This window comes from Lycium ferocissimum, chromosome 6, assembly GCF_029784015.1.
Source record: "Lycium ferocissimum isolate CSIRO_LF1 chromosome 6, AGI_CSIRO_Lferr_CH_V1, whole genome shotgun sequence".
NCBI classification, from domain to species: domain Eukaryota; kingdom Viridiplantae; phylum Streptophyta; class Magnoliopsida; order Solanales; family Solanaceae; genus Lycium; species Lycium ferocissimum.
Window position 1 is genome coordinate 60,110,788 of NC_081347.1, and position 11,566 is coordinate 60,122,353.

Below are 11,566 nucleotides of genomic sequence, written 5' to 3' on the forward strand. Positions count from 1 at the left end.
ACTTTTGGCTGTAAATTTTCCATTTGTTTCACCCATCCACCAATTTTTATCATTATCAACTTGAATCAGCTTTGGACTAATGGTATCTTGTATGTATTCCACAGTTTCTTCAGCAAGAAATTCCTGTAATTTTGGAAAATTCCACTCCCCATCAGATATAAATTCCTTCACCTCTATCTCCTCATCAATGGCCAACTCATTATCAACAAAGTACAAAGCACCTTGTTTTGTCCAGTTATCAAATTAGAAGCTAGAAGTACCTCCTTTTAATTGCCACCATATCTGATGTTCTATATCATCTCTCGCCATATGAGCTTTCTTCCACACACATTTGATGCTCCTTTGGCCAGTGCTATAACTGGATGCAACTTCTTACAATACTTGTTACCCATGAAAGCTCCCCATAAAGAAATGTTAGTTTTAAAATTCCACCAAAGTTTTGCAAAAAAGGCTTTAGATATGTCATGCAGTGATCTAAATCCAAAACCACCTTCACACTTTGGCAAACACATTTTATCCCAAGCCACCCAGTGCTTGCCTTTAACACCTGCAGTATTACTCCAAAAGAACTTGGCAAAGATCTTATGTAATTGGTCTATAACACCTTTCAATGGATTCATTGCAAATAATAAATAGACTGGCATTGTCTGTAGAACAGGTGCAATCAATATGTACCTTCCACCAAATGACAGTAGCCTGTTTGCCAAGACATCACTCTATTCATCACCTTCTCTATCAAATTTTCATAATAGACAATTTTCCTTCCACCATAGAATACAGGACATCCCAGGTATGTAAAAGGAAAAGAGCCTTCCCTTATACCAGTTTTCCTTTTAATTCTGCTAACCACAACTGCTGGTACTTTCTCATGCACATAGAAGGAGCACTTATCATTGTTAACCAGCTGACCACATGTCTTCTCATAGTCCCTCAAAATCTTCATCATCTTCTTCAATGACACAGGATCAGCTGAGCAAAAAAGTATGGTATCATCAGCATATGATAAATGGTTAATCTGAGGGCTCCATTTTGGCATGCCATATCCTTTAAAAGTAGTATCTTCATGTAGACTATTCAGGTTTCTGGCCAAGACTTCAGCTGCTCTGACGAAAAGAGTTGGTGATAAGGGGTCACCCTGCTTCAAGCCTCTAGTAGAGTGAAAAAATCCATGAGATTGACCATTTACTAGAACTCAGTACCAATTGTCTGATACCAATCTCCATACCATGTCTACAATCACCTCTAAGAAGCCAAATTGCCTCAAAACCTTTGTTAGAAAGAGCCATGATACCCTATCATAAGCCTTAGCCATGTCAAGCTTCACCACCACATTGTGCAGTTTGCTTCTCTTGTTTATATCTCTAATAATCTCTTGTGCTAACAACACATTCTTCACAATTCTCCTACCTTTTACAAAACTAGTTTGAGTGTTAGAAATAATGCCGAGCAAGATCTTGTCACAATCCTCTCATGCAAGAATCTGGAGATGATCTTGTTAGCAAAAGTGCTGAGGCTTATTGGTCTCAAGTCTGTAATTGACCACTTCCTTCTTAGGAATTAGAACAAGATTGGTGTGAGTTATGAATCTAGGCAACTCTTGCCCACAAAAGAATGCTCTAACCATTTTAGTGACATCTTCCCATATAATATGCCAACAGACCTAGAAAAAATGGCCTGAAAAACCATCAGGACAACTTGTACTGTCACCATTCAGACCATAGACTGCTAGCTTGACCTCTTCATTACTAGGGAGAGTAATAAGTGATTCATTTTGTTCTGTAGAGATTAGAGCAGGAATCTTCTTCAACATTTCATAATCAGTGCTTGTAGCCAGCTCTCTAAACTGATCCTGATAAAATATAACTACTTCCTCCCCTATATCATCATTAGAAGAAATCCAATCCCCTTGACTATTTTGGATCCTCTGTAATGCCAATTTCTTCCTCCTTCCTCTGACATAGGAGTGAAGGAACTTAGTATTTCTATCATCATCCTTGAACCACCTCATACCAGACTTCTGCTTCCAATATTCTTCTTCAAGGTGCAAGTAGCTATTTAACTCGGCCTCGAGCTTTATGTAAGTCCGGTCTATTGACATACGGAAGGATTTAATTCAAACTCAGATTCCTTCACCTTGATAGTATCTTCTATGGTTGAGATTTATTTAAAAAATATTGCCATATGTATTCATACTCCACTTTGTTAAAGCCATTTTCAACTTTTTCATTTTAGCTTGAAATTCAGAGAAAGGATTTGCTGCAAAATCTAAGCACCAGTTATCTTGAACCAATTCCAAAAAATTTGGATGTTGAGACCAAAAATTTAGGAACTTAAAAGTCTTAACAACCACCTCCTCTTGTGTATCACACATAACATAGAGAGGGGCATGATCAAATCCATGCCTTATAAGATGTGAGACTTCAGATGATGGGAAAAGATCCATGAACTCCTGATTTCCAAATACTCTGTCAAGTCTTTTAAAAAATGCAATCTTCTTCGCATTCCACCAAGTATATCTACTACCAGAGTATTTCAATTCCATCAAACCACAGTTATTAACAAAGTGAGCAAAGTCAGCAGTTTCAGACAGATGAACAGGAAGACCCCCTAGTTTCTCATCAGCTTTTAGAATTACATTAAAGTCTCCCCCTACTATCCATGGACCTTGAATGTTCAGTGTAGCTTGGGCAATTGAATCCCACAACTCCAACCTTTCTATAGCAGTACATTTAGCATAGACAATAGTGACAAAAGCTTCTTGCTGCAAGTTGACATTAGTCATTTTATGAGTCACATGTTGCACTGAATCCATAATAACCTAAGCTTGCCAATCATCAGTCCAAAAAATCCAAATCTTCTCTAACATATTAACCATTGAATTATGGATTCCTAACCTTCTTCTATAACTTTCAACTTCTTCAGGCCCATGAAAAGGTTCCATAAGTGCTATGAGTGAGCAGTGATGCCTCCTATTAAGCTCAGTTAACCTCTCAAAAGAAATTTAAGTGTTAACTGATCTTATATTCCAAAATAGTACTTTATCAATCATTGATTATTGGAGGGTTTAGATTTACTACTCCTTGTTATTACCTGAAGTGGAACCATGTTGTTCTGCCTAGTTTTCTTTCCACCACTCTTTAATGTATGAATGTGTTTGGATGATAAATCCCCATCTCTAGTAACTTGATTGATGTTCTGATCCATAGTTTCTTCCTCCTGCAAATCCACGAGACGAGTAAAGAGCTATCTCCCTCTCGTATACGAACTTGAATTAACAAATTTTGCAAACTTGGGATTCCTATATCCATGATAGCATACTCATCCTTTTTGTCTGGGTCCTTCTCTTTATTTGAAGCTTTTCTTTTACTTATAACTTGTGCATCACCTTTCCCAGCATTTTGAGGCTGTAATATTCAAAGGATTGTCGGTGCCAAATTAGTAGAAACTCAACAAGGTTCAGTGCAGCTTTCTACATCTTCCTCAATTATTCCTTTCTTACATGTTGAGTCCTGAAAGATAATCATCTCTGAACAACCAACTGCTTCAAATTCCTGAACCATATTAGCATTGAGAGCATTATACTGAGGGTCCTCTACTTGCAGCTGCTCCAATTCTTTTCCTGTAACTTTACCATTGGATGATATCTTTCCAAAGAAAGATTCCACCCATGCTTTTGCAGATTCCTTCTCTTTCTCCTGTGCTGATACCTGTACTTGTTGGTTGCTGTTATTGTTAGAATTCTCTTTTGAATCATCTTTCACCTCTGTTGATTTCTCTCTTGTTTATTCACCAGGTAGCTTCTCAACATGTAATGAATCACTCTTGTCATCATTATTCTTCAATCCATCAGTCTGCACTTCCTCACTCTCATCCTCATTGTTCATTAGAGCATCAAACATATTAGCAGTTGCTACCTCCTTATTAGCTCATTTATCCTTGCATTGAGAATTATCAACTTTATGTTGATCTTTCTTGGCTTTCCATCCTTGTATAGGCTTGTTGTATCCACCCCTATATCTTCTCTTCTGATTCTTCTTCTCCTCATGTTTACCTCTAGCAGTAACAATCTCATTTTCACCAAGGATTTTGCTACTTTTCTCCGTTTTGCCTTCAGCTTTAGCCTCCAAACCCTTTTTAGATTGACTATCTTTTGCAGAACACCTTGTTCCTTCTCTGGTTCATGTTCTTCTTCTTTGGGATACAGTTCAGGATGAATAATGAAACAATCAGTCTCATTGTGACCTTGTCACTTACACCTTTTACAATACTTAGGCAGATGATCATAATTAATCTTTATCCATTTATCAATAATCTCACCAGTACCTTTCTTCTTCATGCCAATGTTGATTCTCTGAGGGGAAATCACTAAGCAGATCAAGTTCAACATTTACCCTTGCATAGCTCGGTCTAGTTTTATTTTTTGTAGCCATGTCAACTTGTAGTGGCTTACCAACTGCTGATGGCACCTTTCCTTGCTTGCTTCTTTGGTGGTATTTTAGATTATCCCTTTTTGTACTAGTCGTCCTTATATACATACCATATCATCTCCTTTTAATTCCTTGGTCAAACCCCCCTTAACTCTTTACACAATCATCATATTCATATTTGAACTTTTCCTACAATTTTCTCTCCTCAATTTTAGCATAATTGCAAGATAAACTCATGAACATGGAACTAAGATAAAACCCTACTTAATCATAACTTCCTTTTGATACGAGTATGCTTTCTTCTTAAGTCCTTGATTCTCTTATACCGGTGATCATTTGAGACTTAAATTAGCCTATATTCTTCTTTGACTCCTTATCGTCTTCCTTGCACCATTCTGTTAGCCATTTCATCATGGCGATTGTTTATATGGTTCTATGTCGTACACTCTCACAATTGATATAACCAGCAGCTTGGAATTTCACGACTTATGAGGTACTCCCTAATCTCGGCGATCTTTACTGCTGTCTTGCTATCCATAGGCACACAAGGGGCAAAACCCCATTTTTTCTTCACAAAAATTTTTCCAAATGCTCTAGAAAGCTCATCAAACATATGAGAGCCTATATATCATATAAAAGTGAGGATTTTGAGTAATTTCAAGTTGCTGAGTATTAATCGAGGTCCGAACAACGTGTAGTGGCGATTATAGTTTCGTTTTGTGTTGGTGTTGGCTTCGAAGCAAAGTGAATCTTGAAGATCTTCCTATTCTAGTAAGGATAAGGTATGAATTTATCTTTCTTAATATCGATTTAGGAATATTTACGAGAATAAGGGTCATGGATTGTTATGTTGACGTTGTTGAGCATGGATAGAGAATTGAAGATAGTTTGGATATAATTGTACATGTATATCTTATAGAATCTTGATAATATTGTGTTGATGTTGTTGGTATTGTTTGGGAGTTGTTTTGGTATTTGAAGGAAGTAGATAATATAGGAGAGATGCTGCCCAAATTTTCGTAACCCAAATTAGTATTTGATAACTAGTACGAGTGAATTAATGGGAAGCAAGATGAAGGTATGATTAAAAATGTATTTCTCACCATATAGGTTCAAGTGAGGGGCGAGCCTCGAAATAAAGGATCCCTTAAGTGGTGGCTTGGCGAATAAGGTATGTAAGGTATTCGTTTCTCTATTTCCTTGGCACGAATCCAACTAGAGTATGAATATGAGCGTTCCATAATAAAATCACTCCATTCCTATGTCATGTAGTTCAACTCTTAATGTCTTAGTTATTTGATTGATTCTTGGTATATTATTATGTTGATGATCGTTAAGTTATTTCTTTGGATTCGACACGAATTCCATAATATAAATCGGAGGTTTCCGACCTTACGTCACTCCAATAAAGTTATAGCTTTCATATGAGCTCTCATGCATGCTATTTACATTATGTATAGCTAACATATTATATTTATGGATCGGGCCGTACGTTCCTCAGCACTAACGTATTATATTTATGCATCGGGTCGTACGTTCCTCGGTACTAACATATTATATTTATGAATCGGGTCGTACGTTCCTCAGCACTAACATATTATATTTATGGATCGGGCCGTACGTTCCTTGGCACTAACATATGATATTTATGGATCGGGCCGTACGTTCCTCGGCACTAACTTATATGGATCGGGCTGCACGTTCCGCAGTACTAACACTTACTCCCTCCGTTTCAATTTATATGAACTCATTTGACTTGGCACAATATTTAAGAAAGAGGGAAGACTTTTGAAACTTGTAGTTCAAAATAAGCCTTGAAAATTTGTGTGGCTGTAAATCATTCATAAAGTGAATTTGTTTCCAAATTAGAAAAGAGGTCATTCATTTTGGCATGGACTAAAAAGGAAATAGGTTCAAACAAATTAAAATTGAAACAGAGGGAGTATATGATATACATACATGTATACATGTGCTTACTTACCTATGGTGTTAAGATTCATACATTGCATATTATAAGTTCTCAGATGATCGGATATTTCTATGTTGGGCCTTTTCTGCGTGCAGGTGTTCTTTTAGTTATGGTATGTGATGTTCAAAGTAACTATTAAATCAGGTGATTTTTGGCCTACGGGTCGGAGCCCGTCATACTCCTCGTTGGGGGTGTGACAAATTCTCTATCGTCAATAACCTTCACAACACTCGTCTGAAGAAAAATATGAGGTGAAGGCTTCTTATAAGGATTAGCTAGAAATACATCACATATTCCTAAAGTTGATACAATCTCTACTTCCTTCGTCGGCCAAGCAACATCACATTTAGAAGTTATGTAAGCAATCTAGAAGACAATCATAATCACAATCCAATTTACCTATCCATTTCTCATTATTGAGTTCAAGGTCGTCATTAATACCCAAAGTAACTTGGCCATAATGATTATCAGAATAGTACCAACTATCAAATACTCAGAACCCCCTTGAAGTCGAATAACTGGTGACTTCCAAATCCCAATGTAAACCAAAATCATATAGGAAAGTCTGATAAACAAGTCTGTGTGCTTGTCATCAACCCGCCCTGATCTTATGTATACATATAAACTTCTAGAGTAAAACTTTCCCCTACTTGTTAACTTCCTTTACCATACCAATACCTTTTCGTTATCTCTTACTCACCAATCTATGAATCGTAATACTGCATTTGAATTCTTAGTGTCAACTTTCCCTATATCTTCAATCTATCTCAATTCTCCATAATCTCAAATGCACTCATTCCAACTCCTTTAATTACTAATCATATTTCCCCTCCAGGGTTCTTCCCTTAAATAAAATTAAAATCATTCTAGAACTTCTCTTTGAAAGCATCTCATAATGGTTCATTCAATCATGACTTACCAAACATCCGATTGTCACATTTTCCCTTCTTTCTTTCTCTATAGCATATACATTCAAACAATTCAATTTATAAAAATTTCGGCAGAGTTTCCTCTTTACTTCTTACTGCCTCATTTCTGCACACAGCCCAGAAAACACATCCAATGTCTCACAAGGTGATCACAAATACTCGTAACATCTAGCTCAAGTTCTTATATCAAAGTCTATCACTATCAATAAGGCAGGAAACATACATTTCAGATTATCAACTTCAATTCTCATCAATTACCTCATAGCGACATAATCAACAGCTTATCCACGATCAAAACATTTAAGGTTAGAATCAGGGACATCACATCCTATGATTTAGCTCTACGGCACGATCTAAGGTGAGAAACAAAGGTCAATGGTTCCTAAATGCCCTGTAGCATGTTGTTTATAAGTGTGGCACGCTTCACACCCATAAACAAGACTCTACTAGACACGGCTCGTAGAGTCACACAGGACGAGCGCTCGATACCTTTTTTGTCACGACCCGAACGAGAGGGCCATGACGGGCGCCGGAGCTAACCTACCGAACATACACGGTTCGAACATACATCTCATAACCATCTCTAGGTGGACCACAAAGATAGCTCATAGGTATCATAATCTATAAAGGTTCATATATTACAAAATAACGGCACAGCTCTACATAACCGTCAACAACTATGCCTATCGTCACAAGGTGACAAGGCTACCATAATATTATACAACAATACGAACTAATAAGGTTATGAAACATCTGGCTACATACATCTATCTACGAGCCTCTATATAGAATACAGGAATTCATAAGGATGGGACAGGACTCCGCCATGTCCAAATATATAAACGAAAGAGTAATACCAATAGACTGCAGCTCCGAAGAAAATGAAGCGCTCCTGAGACTCCGCTGATGAATCCCTAAGGATCAGATCTGCCTACCTATCTACCTGCGGGCATGAACGCAGCGTCCACAAGAAAAGGACGTCGGTATTTAATAATATCCGAGTATGTAAGGCATGAATAACAACATAATGAAAGTATGAAGATAAAGTAATATAAAAGAGATGAACCTGTGCCTCTGAATGCCTTCTTAAGGCGGATGTCATGCATACTTAGCTTTTAAAAAAAAAAACTTTTCCATATATACATATATAGTATCCTGCCGGGCTATTGAGGCTCGGTGTTGTATATATATAGTATCTAGCCCAGCTGTCAAGGCGCAGTAATATATATTTAGTATCTTGCCCGGCCGTTAAGGTGCAGTAATGTATAGTATTGTCACACCCCACCCTTGGTAAGGCGTGACTGGCACTCGGCACCCTACGGGAACTGAGCGAACCAACTTATAACTCGCATTCTTCATGTCTCGAATGGTAAAAATAAGGCTAAGGGCTAAATATGAACATAATATCACGCATAAATATATGTATAATGGACCCATGACACCAACATAACAACCGACATAATATAACTAATTTGTACACAGAACCGTCCGCAAAGTCCCCATGAACATGACTGAAGTATACAAGTCGGGACAGGGCCCCCGACATACCCTTAACACAAGTTATATATATATATATATATATATATATATATATATATATAATGCTCAAAGAAGAAGTGGAGCCACCACTCAAGACCGACCAAGGTAGCCTATGATGAAATATCCTCTCTTCTCATCTATCTACACTGCATGGCACGAACGCAAGCGTCCACTCGAAGTGGACGTCGTACGAACAATGTACCGAGTATGTAAGGCATGAATAGTAGCATGATATAAGAATGAAGATAGCATAAGATAAAGTGAGCTATTATACTTCGTACACTTCCTGAGATTTCTGTCACGTAAATTAACTTGTCTATAGGAAAAACATTTCATCCACATCCATACACAATATACACACATTTGCTTTCACATACATTTACTATACACACATCTATCATATCCGTACCCGGCCCTTTCGGGACTCGGTGTCATTCGTACCCGGCCCTTTCGGGACTCGGTGTCATCTGTACCCGGCCCTTTTGAGACTCGGTGTTATCCCCAACTGATCAGTGCGAGTGCAATGCATACATACATATATATATAAACATAAAAAAGAAATACATAAATGAAATCAACATCATAATTATCATTAGCATTATCACTATATCATTTCTTGAAGGATCAACCATCGTAAGATGAATTGATAATGTCATGAGAGTATCGAGAACCATGAACTTAGATAGCATTAGAAATAGAATCGTCATCGCTATATCTCACCTCGAAAGAACAAGTATTATGGGGTGAGATCAATCACGAAGAATATTCTCAAGATCATGAATAAGCTCAATAATATCGTAAGAATCATCAGATTCATAGACTTCTAGCATTTGTGGAAGCAAGGATAATATGGATATGGCACAAAGGTTTATAACAAAATAATCATGCCTTTAGAAAGAAAGGGTTTAGCCTTAACATACCTTAACCTTGCTGCGTCCTTAATACTTCTTGAGCAATCCATCAAACCATTCAATTCCAATCTTGAACACCTAAGATTTTCGGGAAAAATCCTCAGTTTTCAACTCAAATGAGCAGCCACGCAACAATCATCACACTTACTATGTTACCCCTTACGAGTCTTTTGATTTTAGGATGGTCTCTTGTCCAATTTTGATGGAAATAAATTAGGGTCACTTAGAGAAGATTTGGAAGAGTCTAGAGAGAGTTTAGGGATGAGAGAGAGGTAGGAATAGTGAAAAAAATGCAGATTTTCCCCTTTTAATTTTCTGGTCGTCACTATTCACCCGAGTACTGTTCACCAGAGTTATTGTTCATCCGTGTTACTGTTCATCCACGTCACTATTCATCCGTGAGAATTATTTCGGGACCTCAAACTTTTATACACCGATCTCTTTATTTACATACTTGGATATAACCAAAATTCCATACAGTCTGATAACTTGTTCAACATCCCAAACTTAACAAAACTTATTTTTTTTCTCCGATTCATTTTAACCTCCAACCTTCACGATACTTGCTTATCACTTGTTAAACATGACATAAACACTTATAACTTCAAACATAATCCTGTCCTTTGAGCTTATATGACTAACTTACAATGCAACTTAACGTACGAAAATACGGGATGTAACAAGTATCTTGCCCGGAAGTTAAGTTGTGGCCTTATCTTGCCCGGCCATGTAGGCACAATGTTATCTTGCCCGGTCATGTAGGCGCAGTGTTATCTTGTCGGCCATGTAGGTGCGATGTTATCTTGCCCGTCCATGTAGGCGCGGTGATATATGTATGGTATCTTTATTACACATATATAAATACATATAACATGCACGAGAGCCCAATTAAATGCTATCGGAGTGACGTAAGGTCTGTAATCTCCGATTTATATTATGGAGCAATCATCATCGCTATATCTTACCCTGAAGGAACAATTATCATAAGGTGAGATCAACAACAATGAATAAAATCAAGAAATTCATGAAATAAACTCAAATATCTCATAATAGCATCAAGGCTATAAACTCGGAATGTCTAGAAATGGGAGCATCATCATCATCATTATCATCATAGGAAACATCTATCTTTAGCAACATAAGAAACTCTAAGAATCATGAACTTCTAGCTTTTGGGAAAAAGGATATTATGGAAAACATATATGGGTTCATAAGAAAAGAATCATGCCTTTAGAAAGAAAGGGACTAACCTTAACATACCTTTTCGATCGCCTTAACTTTAACTATTTAACGCTTATCCTTCCAAGCTCGTAAATCTAAATTCAAGAGAATTAATATTGTTGTTAGGCTTATCGTCATATGCTTATCTAAAGCCTTCAAATTAAACCCCTTTAGAATCTGCCAAAATTCGGACAGCATCTCCCCTATTTATATCCCTAGCCCGAAATCACAATACCAACAAAACAACAACAATAGAAATACTAATATCAACAATAGTAGAGCCTTGTCCCATACCAGCAAATGCTACATGGGTGGTGACAAAGATATTGGAAGCAAGGAAATATGTATTACAGTCACAAACTCTCCAAGGTGATTTACACACAAGATTGTCCACTGTGGTGGCAAGCTCAAAATACTCAATTCAGCAAATGTATGTTGCACTACTCCCACAATATCAAAAAGTCCCTTGGAAGAGCATTACTTTGCAGCCTGGCATTCATCCAAGACACAAATTTATCCAATGGCTAGCTATACTGCACAGATTACCCACTGTGGACAGATTACACAAGA